General features: G+C 46.5%; 1 long non-coding RNA gene across 3 annotated transcripts in view; it reads left to right on the top strand.

The window, feature by feature from the left end:
- Nucleotides 1–12,606, top strand: part of LOC116571625 — a 33,495-nt gene extending 20,889 nt beyond the window's left edge. For all 3 annotated transcript variants that reach the window (XR_004277930.1, XR_004277929.1, XR_004277931.1), the window contains 2 exons: nt 3,203–3,325; nt 11,224–12,606. This is a non-coding gene — a long non-coding RNA (uncharacterized LOC116571625). The remainder of the gene's footprint in view (nt 1–3,202; nt 3,326–11,223) is intronic.
- Nucleotides 12,607–17,473: the final 4,867 nt, after the last annotated feature.

The following is a 17,473-nucleotide window of genomic DNA, read 5'->3' as shown; positions in this document are numbered from 1 at the left end:
AGTGTGATTGCTAGGTCATAGGGTAGCTCTATTTTCAACTTTTTGAGGAAGCTTCATACTGTTTTCTAGAATGGCTGCACCAGCTTGCATTCCCACCAACAAGACAGGAGGGTTCCCTTTTCTCCACATCCTCACCACCACCTGTCATTTCTTGACTTGTTAATTTTAGCCATTCTGATTGGTGTGAGGTGGTATCTCATTATGGTTTCGATATGTATTTCCCTGATGCCGAGTGATGTTGAGCATTTTTTCATTTATCTCTTGGCCATTTGGATGTTTGTCTTGGAGAAATGTCTGTTCATGTCTTCTGCCCATTTCTTGATTGGATTATTTGTTCTTTGGGTGTAGAGTTTAAGAAGTTCTTTATAGATCTTGGATACTAGCCCTTTATCTGATAAGGCATTTTCACTTATCTTCTCCCATTCTGTCAGTTGTCTTTTGGTTTTGTCGACTATTTCCTTTGCTGTGCAGACGTTTTTTTCTTGATGAAGTCCCAATAGTTCATCTTTGCCTTTGTTTCCCTTGCTTTTGGAGGCGTGTCTAGCAAGAAGTTGCTGCAGCCGAGGTCACAGTGGTTGCTGCTGCCTGTGTTCTCCTTAAGGATTTGGATGGATTCCTGTCTCCCATTTAAGTCTTCATCCCTTTTGAGTCTATTTTTGTGGATGGCGAATGTGCTTTTTAAATGGAAAAGTACAGCGAGCATAACGCATATGGAGGACGGCTGTTACGATCACATTTCTTATTGCTGTTCTTTTTTTTTTAAAGATTTTATTTATTTATTTGACAGAGAGAAAGATCACAAATAGGCAGAGAGACAGACAGAGAGAGAGATGAGGAGAAGCAGGCTCCCTGCTGAGCAGAGAGCCCAACGCGGGACTCGATCCCAGGCCCCTGGGATCATGACCCGAGCCGAAGGCAGAGGCCTAACCCACTGAGCCACCCAGGCGCCCCTCTTATTGCTGTTCTTGTTAGTATACCCACCAGCTGGTCCGTCTGGTGGGGCCAAGGAAAAAAATCACCGGCTAGCAAAAAAATAAATGACACCCTAGTTATATCAACTGTCACGTTTCGAAGTTTGTCTTGTCACTCAGAGGGCTGTTACAGCAGTTTGGTCAGTTGCAACTAGCATTTTGCAAAAGTGAAGTAGCCTAGAGCAGTGGGGAGAACAGAGAGGGTCCAGTGCAAGGAGCGGGGTGCTGACGGTTCACAGGATTTGGTTTCAGTTATCGAAATTCATATCAGTACTCTGGATGATGATGGGAAATGCCTTTCTTAGTGGGAATTTTGATAGGAAAACTTGAGGAAAATGCTATCTAGCAACACACTGGTTTGTCTGTGCATTCCAGCTGAAGCTAGCTGTCAAATCCACCTGCCCTTCACGGTTGGCAGACCTGGAGTTCAAGTTTGAAACCACCCCTTGTTTTAGATCCTCTAGATCCTGGTGTATCCTGGAGCAGTGAGGTCCTGGTGGCTTGTCCATCTTTGTAAGGTTTCCTCTAGTGTCCCCCAGAGTGAATTTCATGGGTGCCATATGCCCTCATGGATTCGGGTGTTTCCTTGGCATCTGTCCAACCATGGTCCCGGATGCTGTAACAGACATTCTGACTTCCTCCTCGCACATGGAGCTCATGAGGGCCAAGTGAGGTTGGACTCCATGCAGGATTGTGATTCTGTTTGGATCCCTGGGTCCCACACTTAGTGACCCAGCATCCCTGAGGGCCAGGCACTGCGTCCTGGAGAGTTCAGGGTCAACAGGGAAATGGACAAGGCACGGAACAGTAACGGGGCCAAGCACCCTAGCAGACGTCATATAGGGGACAGGGGCAGACCTTGGGAAGCCCCCGATTCAGTCCAGCTTTTCCTTATTGTGATACTGAACCCGCTCTGGCCTCTGACCTCAGGCTTCCTGCACCTTTGGACCTGGGGCCCGGTTTGTCCCAGGGGTCCAGGTTGAAGCTGCTCCCCACGCCCCAGCAACCCTGTGTGGGTGTGACACACTCAGCCAGTGTCCACGGTTCTGAAACTGTGGTTCTACCTGGGACAGCCCCAGGTCTCAGAGTGAAGGAGGGGCTGGACCTAAACTCAGGAACCCTAGCTGTCTTGCCATGGTCTTTGGGGATCACTGCCACAGACCACATCCTCCCATGGTTGCAAGGTTGAAAATCCAGGTTTGACTGCATCCTGAGGACTCACACAGGCTGGCCTGGGCTTGCTTTCTTTTATAAAGATTTTATTTATTTATTTGACACACAGAGAGAGAGAGAGAGAGACAACAAGAGAGGGAACACAAGCTGGGGGAGTGGGAAAAGGAGAAGCAGGCTTCCTGCTCATCAGGGCGCAGGATGAGGGGCCGGGAGGGGGCGGGGCTCGATGGGGGCGGGACTCAATCCCCAAACCCTGGGATCAAGACCTGAGTTTAAGGCAGACGCTTAACAATTGAGATTGAGTTACAAGGCACCCCGTGGGCTGGGCTTCCTCAGCTGGTGCAGTGGCAGCTCTGACCCACCCAGGACTGCCCCCATCCCTTCACTGGACTGGATTCAGGCCTGGCCTAAAAGCCATTTGTATTCACGGTATTTCTTAAGCCTTGGTTGAAATAGACGAACAGGAGACAAAGCCAGTCCTGTTCACCCACCTGTCCTGGCAGTTTTAAGGGAAGAAGAATGCCGCCAGCAATGTCCAATGCCTGTCTGTTTCCCTGGGCAGCAAATCTCACGGGTTCCTGGGATGGAGGGAACTACGGGAGGGCAGCAACAGCCCCAGGCAGAGGGAGAGGCCTCCAAGTCCTGGGGGGGTGAGGGCTTTGAAAGTGAAGGATGGGGGTGGCAGGGGGGCAAAGGGGGCGGGGACTGGATGCGGGAGGAGGGACCGCAAGTCATCAAGGAAGCAGGGCTGCAAAGATCCAGTGGGAGACTTGGTCAAGATGTCAAAACAGCCCAGACTACCTAGGAGGGAAGGGGTGTGCAGTTTACAACCCAGTGGCGCCAGAGACCAAGGGGAAGTGACTTCTCCGCTTGCCCAAACGCGTGGTTTGCAGGCAAGCCTCTCAGCCGGTGAGGCTGAACCAGATGATGAGGGCTAAGGACGTGCTTTCTCAGTCTTCGGCGTGCAGAGAATGCCAGAGACCTGGGGAAAGTGTGGATTCACATGCAGCACGTCTGAGCTGGCCCCGGAAACGAGTTTTTTGTTTTTGTTTTTAAAGCTCCCAGGGGGTGTCGTGGCTGCCACCCTACAGACGGACCACACTTGGAGTAACAAGGAGCAAATGCGACTCTGTACTGCCCCCTGGCGGCCTTGTTGAAAGGTGTTCGCATTGGTCCAATGGGTAGGTGATGGAGATGGGGGCGGACACCTGCGGCCAGAGGGGCGACTCTGGGGGCCAGATCTGACCTCTGGTGAGCTGAAGCCGAGCTCGAACTAGATCGTCAGAAGGTAGAACATTCGGAAGCCCGTGCCTCTTGAGATGCAGAAAATGAGAGGAGAGTGCGGATTTGAGGCACTTGCGCACACTTCCCAGTTAGAGGGTGGTTCCTGGAATGGCGGGGAGGGTTGTGGGTGGCCTGTAAAGACAATTATCCTTGCAGCTCCATCGGCTTCAGCGGCATTCCACATAGTCCAGCGTAGACTGCTTGCTCCCCAACTTCCAGCCTCCCTGTGCCTTACCTCTGGTGAAAAACGAAGCCTCGGGGAAGGGGACAGGAGGCTTGCAGGGGGTGGCGGTATTTTCCTCAGACTTTAACTCTTTCATTTTGAGGGAGTGATGTAAGGTGGGCTAATGTTATCCTGACATTACCCTCTTTTTTTTTTTTTTTTCCTTTTGGGGGAGTAGACTGTTCGCTTCTCATATGCTCCTCCCACCCTTGTTTGGATCCCAAGGATCACAAACCGTATTCAGGATTTATTCAAACAGGTTCCTTCATCTGGTAATAGTGGTTGGAGACTCTGATATCCCAGTTTTCCTTCTTCTTCCTCTTTTTTTTTTTTTTTTTCTTTTCTGGCTGTTTATTGAAACTTTTCATTCTGGGTTCATTATAATATTTTTTGTTATGTTAATTTTACTAAGTTTTAAAATGTTAATTCCAGTGCATAATGTACAGTCTTATATTAGTCTCAGCTCCCAATACTCCACTTTCAGTAGTACATGGAAGAAGTAGACGGAAGCTGAACAAGGCAATAGAGGATCTGAAGAATTTCGTAAGCCAACAAAAGCCAACAGACATCTCTAGAACAGTCCATCCACTCGACAATAGCAGTGTACACATTCTTCTCAAGCGCACGTGGAACATTCCCCAAGATAGCCCTTATGGGAGGTGATAAAATCAGTCTTCCTAAATTTAAAGGGATTGAGATAACACAAAGTACATTCTCTCACTGCAAAGGACCGAAATAAGAAAGAAATCACAGAAGCAAATTTGGGGAATTCACAAATATGTGGAAATTGGACATGTTCCTAAATAGTCAATGGGGCAAAAAAAGAAATCACAAAAGAAATTAGAAAATATTTAAGATGAATGGAAATGATAACACAATGTACTAAAACTTGTGGGCAACGATGTCTTGGGTATCGCACCAAAAGCACAGATAACAAAAGAAAAAATAGACAAATCAGACTACATCAGATCTAAAACTTATTTGAGTCAAAGGACACAGTCGAGAGTGAAGAGGCAATACACAGAATGGGAGAAAATATTTGCAAATCAAATACGTGATACAGGATTGATATCCAGGGTATAGAAAGAACTCCTACAACCCAAAGCCAAAAATCCTAACACAGGGATGCCAGGATGGCACAAGTTGGCTGAGTGTCCAACTCTTGATTTCTCTCAGGTCACAATCTCAGGGTCCTGGGATCAAGCCCCGTGTTGGGCTCCACACTCTGTGGGGAGTCTGCTTGAGATTCTCTCTCTCTCTCTCTCTCCCTCTGCCCTTCCCCCTACTCACACATGAGCTCTCTTTCTCTAAAATGAATAAATACAGGGACGCCTGGGTGGCTCAGTTGGTTAAGCGGCTGCCTTCGGCTCAGGTCATGATCCCAGCATCCTGGGATCAAGTCCCACATCGGGCTCCTTTCTTGGCAGGGAGCCTGCTTCTCCCTCTGCCTCTAGCCTGCCACTCTGTCTGCCTGTGCTTGCGCTCTGTATCTCTCTCTCTCTAACAAATAAATAAAATCTTAAAAAATAATAATAAAATAAAATGAATAAATATAATCTTTAAAAAAAAAAAACAAAACCAACAATCCAGTTTAAAAAATGAGCAAAAGACTTGAACAGCCATTTCCCTAAAGATACAGAATGACTGACCACAGGCCAAGGAGTACATGAAAAAATTGTTCAAAAATCACTGGCCACAGGCCAAGGAGTACGTGAAAAAATTGTTCAAAAATCACTCATCATTAGGGAAATGAAAACCAAAACCATAATGAGAAGCCACTTCACATCCACCATATGCCTGTTACTAAAATGTTCTCAAGGTCCGTCTTTTCTTTTTATGGCTGAATGATGTTCCATGGTATGGATAGACCATATTTTGTTTACTCATATGCCGATCGATGGACAAATGTTGGTTCTACCTTTTAACTGTTGTAAATAATGCTGCTATGAACACAGTTGTGCAAATATGTCTTTGAGATCTTATTTTCAATTCTTAGGCTATATGCCCAGAAGTGGAATTACTTGATTAAATGGTAATTCTGTTTTTCATTTTTTGAGGCTCCTCAGTACATGTTCTATAATAGCTGTACCATTTTGCCTTCCCACCAAGGGCACAGGGTTCCCATTTCTCCACATCCTCACCCACATTTGTAATTTTCTGTTCTTTTAATAATAGATATCACAGAGGATGTGAGGGACTTGAACAGCCATTTCCCTATGTGCACGTCCCCAGCGGGCGTCATCTGATCCATCAAGGGTCTGCACAGAACACAAAGGCAGGGGAAGGTTGGAGCTACTCTCCCTCCCACTGTCTGCATGAGCTGGGACATTGATCTTCCTCTGCACTGGGTGCTCCTGGTCCCCGAGCCTTCAGATTTGGACTAGAATCTACACCATTGCCCACTCCCCACTCCCCAGCTCCTGCGCCTTTGAACCACACCTCCAGTCTGTGGGGCTTCCAGCTTGCGGATAGCAGATGGCAGGACTTCTCAGCCTCTGTGATCACATGAAGCAATACCTTACCATAAGTCTCTAGATATTGCTATATCTATCTGTCGTCTTTTTTTTTTTAAGATTTTATTTATTTATTTATTTGACAGAGATCACAAGTAGGCAGAGAGGCAGGCAGAGAGAGAGAGGAGGAAGCAGGCTCCCCCCTGAGCAGAGAGCCCGATGCGGGACTCGATCCCAGGACTCTGAGATCATGACCTGAGCTGAAGGCAGAGGCTTTAACCCACTGAGCCACCCAGGTGCCCCTCTATCTGTCTTCTTAAATTTTTAAAAATTTATTTGATAGAGAACACAAGTAGGCAGAGCAATAGGCAGAAGGAGAGGGAGAAGCAGGCTCTCCACTGAGCAGGGAGCCTGATGTGGGGCTCGATGCCAGAACCCTGGGATCATGACCTGAGCCAAAGGCAGCCACTTAATCAACTGAGCTACCCAGGTGTGCCTATCTGTCTGTCTTCTATCCATCCATCTGTATCTCTTATTGGTTTTGTTTTTCTGGAGAACCCTAAGATAAAGGTCAAAGTCAAGGAGAAGAGAGGGGTCAGGGATGGAGTAACATTTTGTCTGAATGCAATTTTCCATGAATAGTTTTAAGTATATAAGAAAAATCTATAATTTCACTTTTTAAACTTTCCACCTGTGCAGGTAAAAATCCACCATAAACAAAGTTTATGGCCGAGTTGAGGCACCGGGGAATATGATTTAATCCAGAGGGGAGGGAGAGGATTGGCCGTATTTCCAAGAGACGGGAAGAAAGGAGGACCCTGGGCATCAGGCTGAGCAGGTGTGAAGCTGAAGACGACGGAGAAGACACGAAGCCCAGAGACACAAGGAAATGGCCCAGATGTCTTCAGGAGGCTGAGCCATTGCTGCTCACTGGACTCCTGTGTGTCCAGATGGAAGGTTGGCCTGTGAGGAAATGGCACTGGTTGCTTCGGATGAGTGATGTGGTTTGACATGATGGCCAGTTACACACTCAAAATACCCTGGTGCTTAAAATGCCAGGCATCATTTCCAGAAGCTTCTTCTTCTTTTTTTTTTTTTTTTAAGATTTTATTTACTTATTTGACAGACAAAAATAGCAAGAGAGAGTAAAATCAGGGGGAGCAGCATGCTCTCCAATGAGCAGGGAGTCCAATGTGGAGCTCGATCCCAGGACCCTGGGGTCATGACCTGAGCCGAAGACAGATGCTTAACTGACTCAGCCACCCAGGGGCCCCCTCCAGAAGCTTAAGATGAGCAACTAAACAAAGGCACAGGGCTTCTCCTGTCTGCTGTCCCGTCTCACCACTGCGCTGTCCACTCTCCTGAAGGAGCCTTTCTGACTGCTACCCCCCTCCACCCCCCCACACCCCCACCTTGGCTTGCTCAACTCCGTAGGGGTCCATGTCCTTTGTAGTCCTCGCCTGTGGGGGCTCTGCAGGGACTCTTTCAGACAGAGGATGAGGCTGACTCCTCCAGAGGCTGCCTGGGGCCAGGGGAGAGGCTCCATGGGATTCACACACAAACACCCCCAGCTGACCAGCCCTGTCCATCTCTCCTTGCCCTGCCAGCACCACTGGGAAGATGAGACTCCAGCTCAGTGGGAAGTGGCTACTCAACAGCCCTTGACCAGGGTTGACCATGACAGAACATCCATCTGACTTGCAAGTAGCCCAAAACACAATACCCGAGGGAAAGCCTTTGTCGAAGACATCTGTGTTATGTGTGGGAAGTAAGATCTCTCCAAGATACAGAGGCTGAGCAAAGCTCTTAAAAATATTTATATCAGAAACAATGAGAACATACATGAGCCTGACACATGCATGCGGGCGGGGGGAGGTGTCTCAGGTTGTGCACACAGCTCTGTCTGATACCTGCCTTTTCGGGCACTCCAGTGGTTCTCTCTTAGGCTTGGCCACCACCTGGGTCATATAAGTAGTGACTTCAACTGGGGCACAATCTCAATTTGATTTGATTTGAGTTTTTAAAGATTTTATTTATTATTTATTTGAGAGAGAGAGACAGAGAGGAAGCACAAGCTAGGGGTAGAGGGGCAGAGGAAGAGGGAGAAAACATTGTGGGGCTCGATCCCAGGACCCCGGGATCATGACCTGAGCTGAAGGCGGATGCTTAACTGACTGAGCTACCCAGTTCCCCCACCGCCTCAATTTTAAAAGAAATCGCACTTGAGCATTAAAAAAGAAAATTCCCTTGTGGTGACCTTTCCATTCTCTCAGGGAAAAGTTAAAATCCTTACAACAGCTTCCAGGCCCTCAGCCTGCTCCTCAGCCACCTTGTTGCCTCTATTCACAGTGCTCCTGGTCTGGCTGTTCAGAGAACATTCATAGAACATTCTGGGCACCCTTCCACCTAAGGTCACCTGCATTGGGTTTTCCCACCCCGGTCTGGCTGTCGTCGTCTTGTCCGTCTGACTCACCCTCCCCGCAGCTGCTACTGCTAAGGCGCCCCCGCCTCCCTGCCAGAAAGGTCTGTCCTGCCCCCAACCAGGACAGCACTCCCATGACCCTCTGTCCCAACCTTGCTTTGTCACCACCTTACAAATGATGTATTTGCTTAGTTGTTCAGTGCTTGTCTCCTTCCATCAAAATGTGAGATCCCTGAGGGGCTGACACCTGTGTCCCCACTGCTGGATGTGTCTGTCAGATGGTATTCCCTCAATCTTTATTGAATGAAGAAATGAAGTTCTTGTCCATGATGGAAAAATAAGGGAGCAGGAGTCTGGGTGGGCAAGATGGGTGAAGGCAGTCAAAGATACAAACTTCCAGGGACACCTGGGTGGCTCAGTTGGTTAAGTGTCTGCCTTCAGCTCAGGTCATGATCTTGGGGTCCTAGGATTGAGCCCCACATTGGGGTCCCTGTTCAGTGGGGAGCCTGCTTCTCCCTCTGCCTCTGCCGCTCTCCCTGCTTGTGCTCTCTCTCTCTCTCTCAAATAAATAAATATTTTTTTTTTAAAAAAAGGTACAAACTTCTAGTTGTAAGAAAAGTAAGTCCTGGGATGCCTGGGTGGCTCATTTGGTGGAGTGACTGCCTTCGGCTCAGGTCATGATCCCAGCGTCCTGGGATCGAGTCCCACATCAGGCTCCTTGCTCAGCAGGGAGCCTGCTTCTCTCTCTGTCTCTGCCTGCCATTCTGTCTGCCTGTGCTCTCTCTCGCTCTCTCACTCTGACAAATAAATAAAATCTTTTTTTTAAAAAAGATTTTATTTATTTATTTATTTGACAGAGAGAGATTACAAGCAGGCAGAGAGGCAGGCAGAGAGAAAGGAGGAAGCAGGCTCACCACCGAGCGGAGAGCCCGATGCGGGGCTCGATCCCAGGACACTGAGATCACGACCCGAGCCGAAGGCAGTGGCCCAACCCACTGAGCCACCCAGGCGCCCAATAAAATTTTTTTTAAAAAGATTTTACTTATTTATTTGACAGACAGAGATCACAAGTAGGCGGAGAGGCAGGCAGAGAGAGAGGAGGAAGCAGGCTCTCCACTGAGCAGAGAGCCTGATGTGGGGCTTGATCCCAGTACCCTGGGATCACGACCCAAGCCGAAGGCGGTGGCTTTAACCCACTGAGCCACCCAGGTGCCCCAATAAAATCTTTAAAAAAATAAGAAAAGTAAGTCCTAGGAATATAATGTACATTATGGGGACTCTAGTTAATAAAACTGTGATGTATTTGAAAGTTAAGAGAGTTAATCTTAAAGGTTCTCATCACAAGAAAAAAAATACCTATATGTGGTGATGGTAGTTAACCAAACTTATAGTGGTAATCTCTTTGCAATAGAAACATATAATCATATCCCACACCTAAAATGAATACAGTGTTATATGTCAGTTACATCTCAGTTAGAAGTACATTTGACAAATGAAGCATGTCCAGAAAGAAGTGGGATGATATTTCAGACCAGACTGGGCGTGTTCAGGGTGATATGGCAGTAGACATGATATTTCAAATATTAAATGAAATTCAAGATTCTGTTTATTTTGGCTATTTATGTTTTTCTGGATATACAACCTTTTGGATTATAGATACATAGTTGATTTTCCATTTGCTGTGGTAAGTAATGTTTTGCCATTCAATTAAACTGTAAGAAGCTGGGCGCCTGGGTGGCTCAGTGGGTTAAGCCGCTGCCTTCGGCTCCGGTCATGATCTCAGGGTCCTAGGATCAAGTCCCACATCGGGCTCTCTGCTCAGCGGGGAGCCTGTTTCCTCCTCTCTCTCTCTCTGCCTGCCTCTCTGCCTACTTGTGATCTCTCTCTGTCAAATAAATAAAATCTTTAAAAAAAAAACTGTAAGAAGCTAATACATTTTACTCCTTTTTAAAAAAGACTTTATTTATTTATTTATTTGACAGACAGAGATCACAAGTAGTCAGAGAGGCAGGCAGAGAGAGAGAGGGAAGCAGACACCCCGCTGAGCAGAGAGCCTGATGCGGGGCTCGCTCCCAGGACCCTGAGATCACGACCTGAGCTGAAGGCAGAGGCTTAACCTACTGAGCCACCCAGGCGCCCCCATTTAACTCTTCTTAATAGCAAAAATAATTTGAAAGTGTTTTATGTATCCTAGCAAATGAGAGAAGAACATTAGATGAAACATCAATAATCTAATTGCTTGTTCTCTGAAGAAATAATTATGAGCAGAAAAGAATCATCAGTCCTTTAAAGAGTGAAATTTGAAGCACAATATAAGCTTGTAGTTAAGTTTTTTGTTATTAAGCCTTACCAGAACTTGCCACATTTTAAAAAAATGCAGCTACCTATCTTCTCTGTATGCAAAGATACATTTCAGATATATTGAATAGCTAAAAGCAAAGCAAAACAAGCAGAAAAAAGAATGCATTAAATTTTTTTTTAATTAAGTAAACGCTACACCACCCAACATGGGGCTTGAACTCAAGACCACAAGATCAAGAGCCCCTGCTCCCCCTACGGAGACAGCTAGGTGCCCCAAGTTAATGCATTATTAAACATAGCATTAAGAAGGGTTATGTAACAAGAAGCAGGAGCCAAGAAAGAAAAGATGGAAACGTTCGGCTGCCTGGAACGAACCCCCATCTGTTCGTTCTTCAGGCACCCCATCTCTCAGAGCAGAGCTGGCAGCTCCGGGGCTGGAATCCTGTCCGCTGTCTGTCCGATGCTGGGGTCTTGGATGGAAGAACCCCTCAGGGAAAGACTGAAATTTGACCTGTGGCCAGCAAGGGGCGCTGTGGCCTCGTCCCAGGGTGTCCTCGCGTGGGCTGCTCACAGCCGCCTCCCAGTCTTGGATTGAGCTTCCTGCTCACTGATGCAGACTCAGTGGCAGACTCCACGGCACCTGGACTTGTGTACTGACCCAGCAGCTGCTTCCTTCCTTTCCTTGTCATGCAGAAAACTCTATGTCAAGCCCCAGCCATGCCAGTGTCCCAGATCAGTGCTGATTTTTGAAGGGCGCGCCTCTGCCTCACCCTCCTCCAGTCAATAGCTGTGGCCACCACCTAAGGGCGGACAAGCCCATCATCACTGGCAGTGTTCACATTCTTTGCAATGTGATTTTCCCATTTCTACGCTCCATTTTCCCTCTATGCTCCACAATCTTACAAGCTATAAACCAGAATAAACTCATCATCAGATTTCTCTAGAAATCTTTCTTCTCAGTCACTTGGGGTTGGCTTCATACCATTTTGCCTGAGCTCAACTAAACCACGTTAGCAGAATTCTCTTCCCTGCATGGCTTGGCTAGGATGAGGTGTAGGGGAACACTCACGGAAGATCTGGAAGTTGAATGCAATGCTGCGTCATTGTTTCTGTGCCAGGGGTCACTGCCAGCACTGAGGTTAACGTGGGAGAGATGGGTATAAATTTGCCTATGTTGCTTTCTTTCCCAACTGTGGATCTGGATAACCTAGAGCGAGCTCAGGCTCAACAGTAGAGGAGAGGCAGTAGCCTGTGAATATTGCTCCACCGCTCACACCCCGGCAAAACATCCACCCTCCTAGTAATCCTTTGCTCTGTATCCTTCACAGTGATTCTGCTTCCCTAGTCAACCCTGACTGACACTTACCTAAATCGGGACCCTCGTACACATCAGGACTCTCCATCTGCCTCCAAAATCTTTTGAATTAACATAGTCCTCTTGGTCTCCACTGCAAGAATCTTCATTCAGCCTCTGGAGATTGTAGTAGAAGCTGTCTGGGACCTGCCTGTATTCCCTCAACACTTGCATTTCTGCTTGACTTCTAGTTTCTATCACCTGGGCATCTCTGGCCATCAGTGCCGGTGTGCAGGGGAGGACAAGGGTGCAAGAAATTAGCTCCTCCCAGAGCAGCTCTCAACCAATGACCGATGAGAGTTGGTACGTACATAGACACCTCGGTTCTCCCACCCTTCCAAGGCAGTAGTCTTGTAAGGGCCTATTCAGCCAGAGCGGCCCCACCCTGGTTGAACTGCCATTTTGTTGTAAAACTTAAATTGACTCTTGCCCCACTCCCCCACCGGGGAACTTACTTAAAAACAAGTCCTGGAAACCAGTCCTAGGTAAAAAAGCCCAAATACAAAGGTGGGTCAGGCCAGGTGGAGGTATTCAATCAGTAGGGGTGCATACTGTCTCCTAGCTACCAAGGAGTATGGGCCCCGCCCTTTGGGCACCTTTTGGGTGCCAATTCTGACCAAGGTGATAGGCTGATTCAAATGTCTACTAGGGTAAATTGTAATTCAATTGGTCACTTATGTGTGACCTAACATGACTGTGCAGCTTTCTCTGTGTGTTACAATTTCATTGGCCACCTGTGTGTGGCCAGGCCCAACCACATGGCTTTTGCTCTATAAAAATTAGCCTGTGAAACAGAGGGGGGTCACCCTCTCTGTAAGGGGCGGCCCCGACCGGTCTGTTTGACAGTCGGTCTGATTCTTGATGCTTGGCACGAAATAAAGCTTTGCTTCACCTTCGCTTTGTATCAGTCTCGCTTCTTTAATCACGGACCCGTTATTGGGGGACCCAACAGTCTGAGGTATGTGTTCTAGGATGTTTCCTAGGGGTCCCCAGTGGGATTAAACTCCAGTTGCACAAGAGTGATAACTTGTTTTCCTGCCATCCTTCCCTTCCTTATCCACGTTTTGTAGGAGCATCTCCTAAATATGCTACTTGCATTCGATTCAGGATTGGATTCTTGTGAAACCCTAAGCAGCTGGTCGTGGTCATAAGAAGCAGAACTTCAGAGTGAAATTCTGGAATTGGATAGCTCACCAGTCAAATAGAAGTAAGGACCTTATTAGTGACTCTAGCTTGCTCGGTTCCCCAAGTAATAAGCCATTTACCGGAAAAGCCCCTCGAATGTGGTGGATCTGCAGGTTCAGATGGAAGGGGTTGCATTGACTAATATCTCCAACATTTGAGCAATATGGTGGAAATGGTCACTGTAAAACCATGGAGTGGGCTGGTTGTCGCTAAATGCCAACAGAGCACTAGAAGAAAATGGTGGTCTCAGAACAGCCAACTGATGTGGGAGCCAGCTGGCTTCTATGGCAATGCTTAGAGGTCTGTGTAATCTGTGGCCAGAAGGAAGATCAAGATCTGTGGGTGGAGCATAACAGAGAAACAAGGTGACAGATTTCATAGCCCTAGTGTCTCTGACGCCAAAGTCAGGCTGTGATAGAGAGGGCATAGGACCTGGGACTTGGCATGGCTGCATCTAGCTGCATACACTTAACCTGTAACTCTGATTCCCTAAGACCTCTGGGTCAAGGGGCTTCCTCCTTCCTACACATCTGGAGCTTCCAACTTCATCTGGAGACATGGCAGAGATCTCACCCAAAGGCTGGTTCAGAATTATGCTTGCCTTACTCAAGAAATGTCCCATATCCCATCATTTGTTTTGGACTAATAAGAAAAATCAAGTCTCAAAGTGTCCTGACATGAGTACTCTGGATGACAGGAGGAATGACCAAACAGGACCTAGGAGTTCACGTGTGTCTTGAGGGTGTTGGATCAAGAAGAGGGTAAAAGGGGGTGCCTGGGTGGCTCAGTGGGTTAAGCCACTGCCTTCGGCTTGGGTCATGATTTCAGGGTCCTGGGATCCACTCCCACATTGGGCTCTCTGCTCAGTGGGGAGCCTACTTCCCTCTCTCTGCCTGCCTCTCTGCCTACTTGTAACCTCTATCTCTGCCAAATAAATAAATAAAATCTTTTTTTTTTTTTTTAAAAAGAAGAGAGTAAAAGGCCAGATGGAGAGAGTTTATTGATCCTGGTGCAGTGCCCCCATGATTAAGACAACTAGAATTGGTCTTAATGGGATGGTGCTTGAAACTTGGATAAATGGGACCCTAGTGTCAAAACAATGGGAGGCTCTGGAACCTCCTTGCCCTTGAGGAACAGGGTAAAAATGATCAGAGAGAGGTGTTCATGTTACAATGGACTTATTATAAAGGTCCAGAGAAACACCAGTGGACTGTTTTCCACAGGGCTCAGATGACACTCTCTTCATAAAATGAAGTTGATGGGAGGGGCTGCCACTCTGGAAACACTCAGTGGTGGCTATCCTCCACAGACTGGAGTTCATGGTAGGGATACTGCCATAGAATTAGACTAATCCATTTCCATGAGTATGGTGGGAGTCCCAGCGGCAGCACCAAAGCACAGAGACAAGATGGAAGTACTTACCATGAAGGGAGTGAGATGCCCCTCCCAGATTTCCTTCCAGAACACCTTGGGGGAGGGCTGAGCGATGACAATTGAAGGATAGCCCTCAGCTGTTTCATCCAGGCTCTGGCTGGGTTACAAGTGATGGACCACTCCTTCTCGCATGGACACCCCTAATGGGCAACTTTTGCCTGGGGACTCCCCATGAATGTGGATAAGATTTTCTTAGAACTTCCACCTGAGACCCTTCTTCACCATTCCTTCTTTCCCTTTCTCCTTTCTCAGGTCTCAGACCAGTAGTATGGTCTGAGGTCTATCCCTACCAATTCTTGTTCCTTTCCCCTTTCAGCTATTTGCCCTAAAAACTCTCATACATGTCTAATCCCAGCTTGGTGTCTAACCATCAGAAGACTCAAACTGACACAGGCAGAAAAGTTGAGACGGCAACCAAGAGACTCTGGTCCACAGGGACATGTATAAATGATTAATAGACCATGGTACATTGAGGTATCAGATGTAGTCACATATGGCTTGACTAGTGATCGCAAGTGGGTGAGTCACACCAGTGATTCAGCCACACCAATGGAGAGTCACGAGCCCTTCCCAGTTTCCAGATATAAACTATTCTCAGATCCAGAATAAATCAATAGGAAAACCAGGTGTACTTGAAGGAGGACCTTACAATATTTCAGAAATCCTTCCCCAAGGAGATCCTCTCATTATTTACCCAATAACTGACAGGAAATGGGAATGAATATCCAGATACTTTTGAGGGCTGTTGACACAGGTTCTGAGGTGATACAGAAGGCAGGGGGAAAAAGAAGAAAGGAAGAAAAAAAAAAGTCATTCTGTTCGTTTGCAGGTAACTACAATACAGAAGATGGTGATTAATAGATTCCTCCCCCATGTCAGTTTCACACTGTGTCCAGTGGATCTGCAGAACTGGCTGGTGATAATTTCCTGTTTCTGGATATATACAAAGTCAATCATAGGTCATCAAAAAACAATGTGGGGGCACCAGGATGGCTCAGTCAGTTGGGCATCCAAATCTTGGTTTCAGCTCAGGTCATGATCTTGGGGTTGTGTGGTCAACTGAAACCTGTGTGGGGATTTGGAGTTGGTGCAGAAACGGCTTGAGATTCTCTGTCTCTCCTTCTTCATCTGCCCCTTCCCCTGCTCTCTCTTTCTCTAAATAAATAAAAATAAAATCTTTCTTAAAACAAACAAACAAACAGGGGAGCCTGGGTGGCTCAGTTGTTAAGTGTCTGCCTTCAGCTAAGGTCAGGATCCCAGGGTCCTGGGATCAAGTCCCATGTCAGGCTCCCGGCTCAGCTAGGAGCCTGTTTCTGCCTTTTCCACTTCCTGTTTGTGTTCCCTCTCTCACTGTCTCTGTCAAATACATAAATAAAATCTTAAAACAAATAAACAGACAAAACAAAACAAACAAACAACAACAATAACAAAGACCAATAAGGCACTCTAGGTGGAATGGCAGAATATGTTCCCACACCCAAAACTTGAAGTAGATGTGGTGATCCCCATCTTTTAAATCATTCATCTGGTCCCTGGAAATTCTACTTAGGTCAAGGCTGAGAATGGTGGTAAATTTAATCAAGGGGTAACCCCAGTTGTTCCAGATGTGGTATCATTACTAAGACAGATCAATGAGGTACTTGCTGTGTGAAATTTTTTTTTTAACATCTGGTATACTGAGATATAATTTAGATATATGAAAATGCATCTTCTTTAGTGTACAGTTCAGAGTTTGAAATACATGCATTCAGTCTTGTAGTCACTCACTGCTGCAATCAAAATATAGAATAGTTCATCACCCCTAAAAACCCGTCATGCTCCTTTGTCATCACCCCATCCTTCCACCTGCAAACCCTAGCAACCAACTGGTCTCTCTCTCTTTTTTTTTAATCCCCATAGTTTTGCATTTTTAGAGTGTCATGTAAATGGAATCATACAATATGTAGCTGGCTTCTTTCACGTAGCCTTTTTTTTTTTTTTTTTAAACTGGCTTCTTTTTTTAAACTGGCTTCTTTCACATAGCCTGCTGCACTTGAGACAATCCATGTCTTGCGTATATCAGCGGTCATTCATTCCTTTGTGCGGCTGAGTTATTATTCCATTGTGTGAGTGCTCCAGCTTGTTTATCCATTCACCGATCAAAGGACAATTCTATTAGCAGGTTTTGGCGATTATGAATAAAGCCACTAGAAACATTTATGTGAAAATATGTCTTCTCTTCCCTTGGGTAAATACCTAAAAGTGAGATTGTTGAGTCGTAAGTAAGTGTACATTTAACTTTATATGAAATTGCCAGACTGTTTCCCAAAGTAGCCATATCATCACGCAATGCCTTCAGTAACGTGTGAGTGTTCTAGTTGATCCACATCCTTTAAGGAGTTAGCATTGTTAGATTTTTTTATTTTAGTTGTTCTAACAGATGCGTAGTGTTATCTTGTTGTGGTTTTAATTTGTGGCTTTCGGTTTTGTTTTGTTTTAAATAGGCTCCACACCCTGCGTAGAGTCCAACATGGGGCTTGAACTCTCAACCCTGAGATCAAGACCTGAGCTGAGATCAAGAGTCACACACTTAACTGACTGAGCCATCCAGGCGCCCCTAATCTGTGGTTCTAATTCTCTAATGATTGACAATGTTAAGCATCTTTTCATGTACTTACTTGCCTTCCATATATC

Source organism: Mustela erminea, chromosome 13 (genome assembly GCF_009829155.1).
Source record: "Mustela erminea isolate mMusErm1 chromosome 13, mMusErm1.Pri, whole genome shotgun sequence".
In the NCBI taxonomy this organism is placed as follows: domain Eukaryota; kingdom Metazoa; phylum Chordata; class Mammalia; order Carnivora; family Mustelidae; genus Mustela; species Mustela erminea.
Note: the sequence above shows the minus strand (reverse complement) of the source record. Positions and strands in the feature narration are given on the sequence as shown.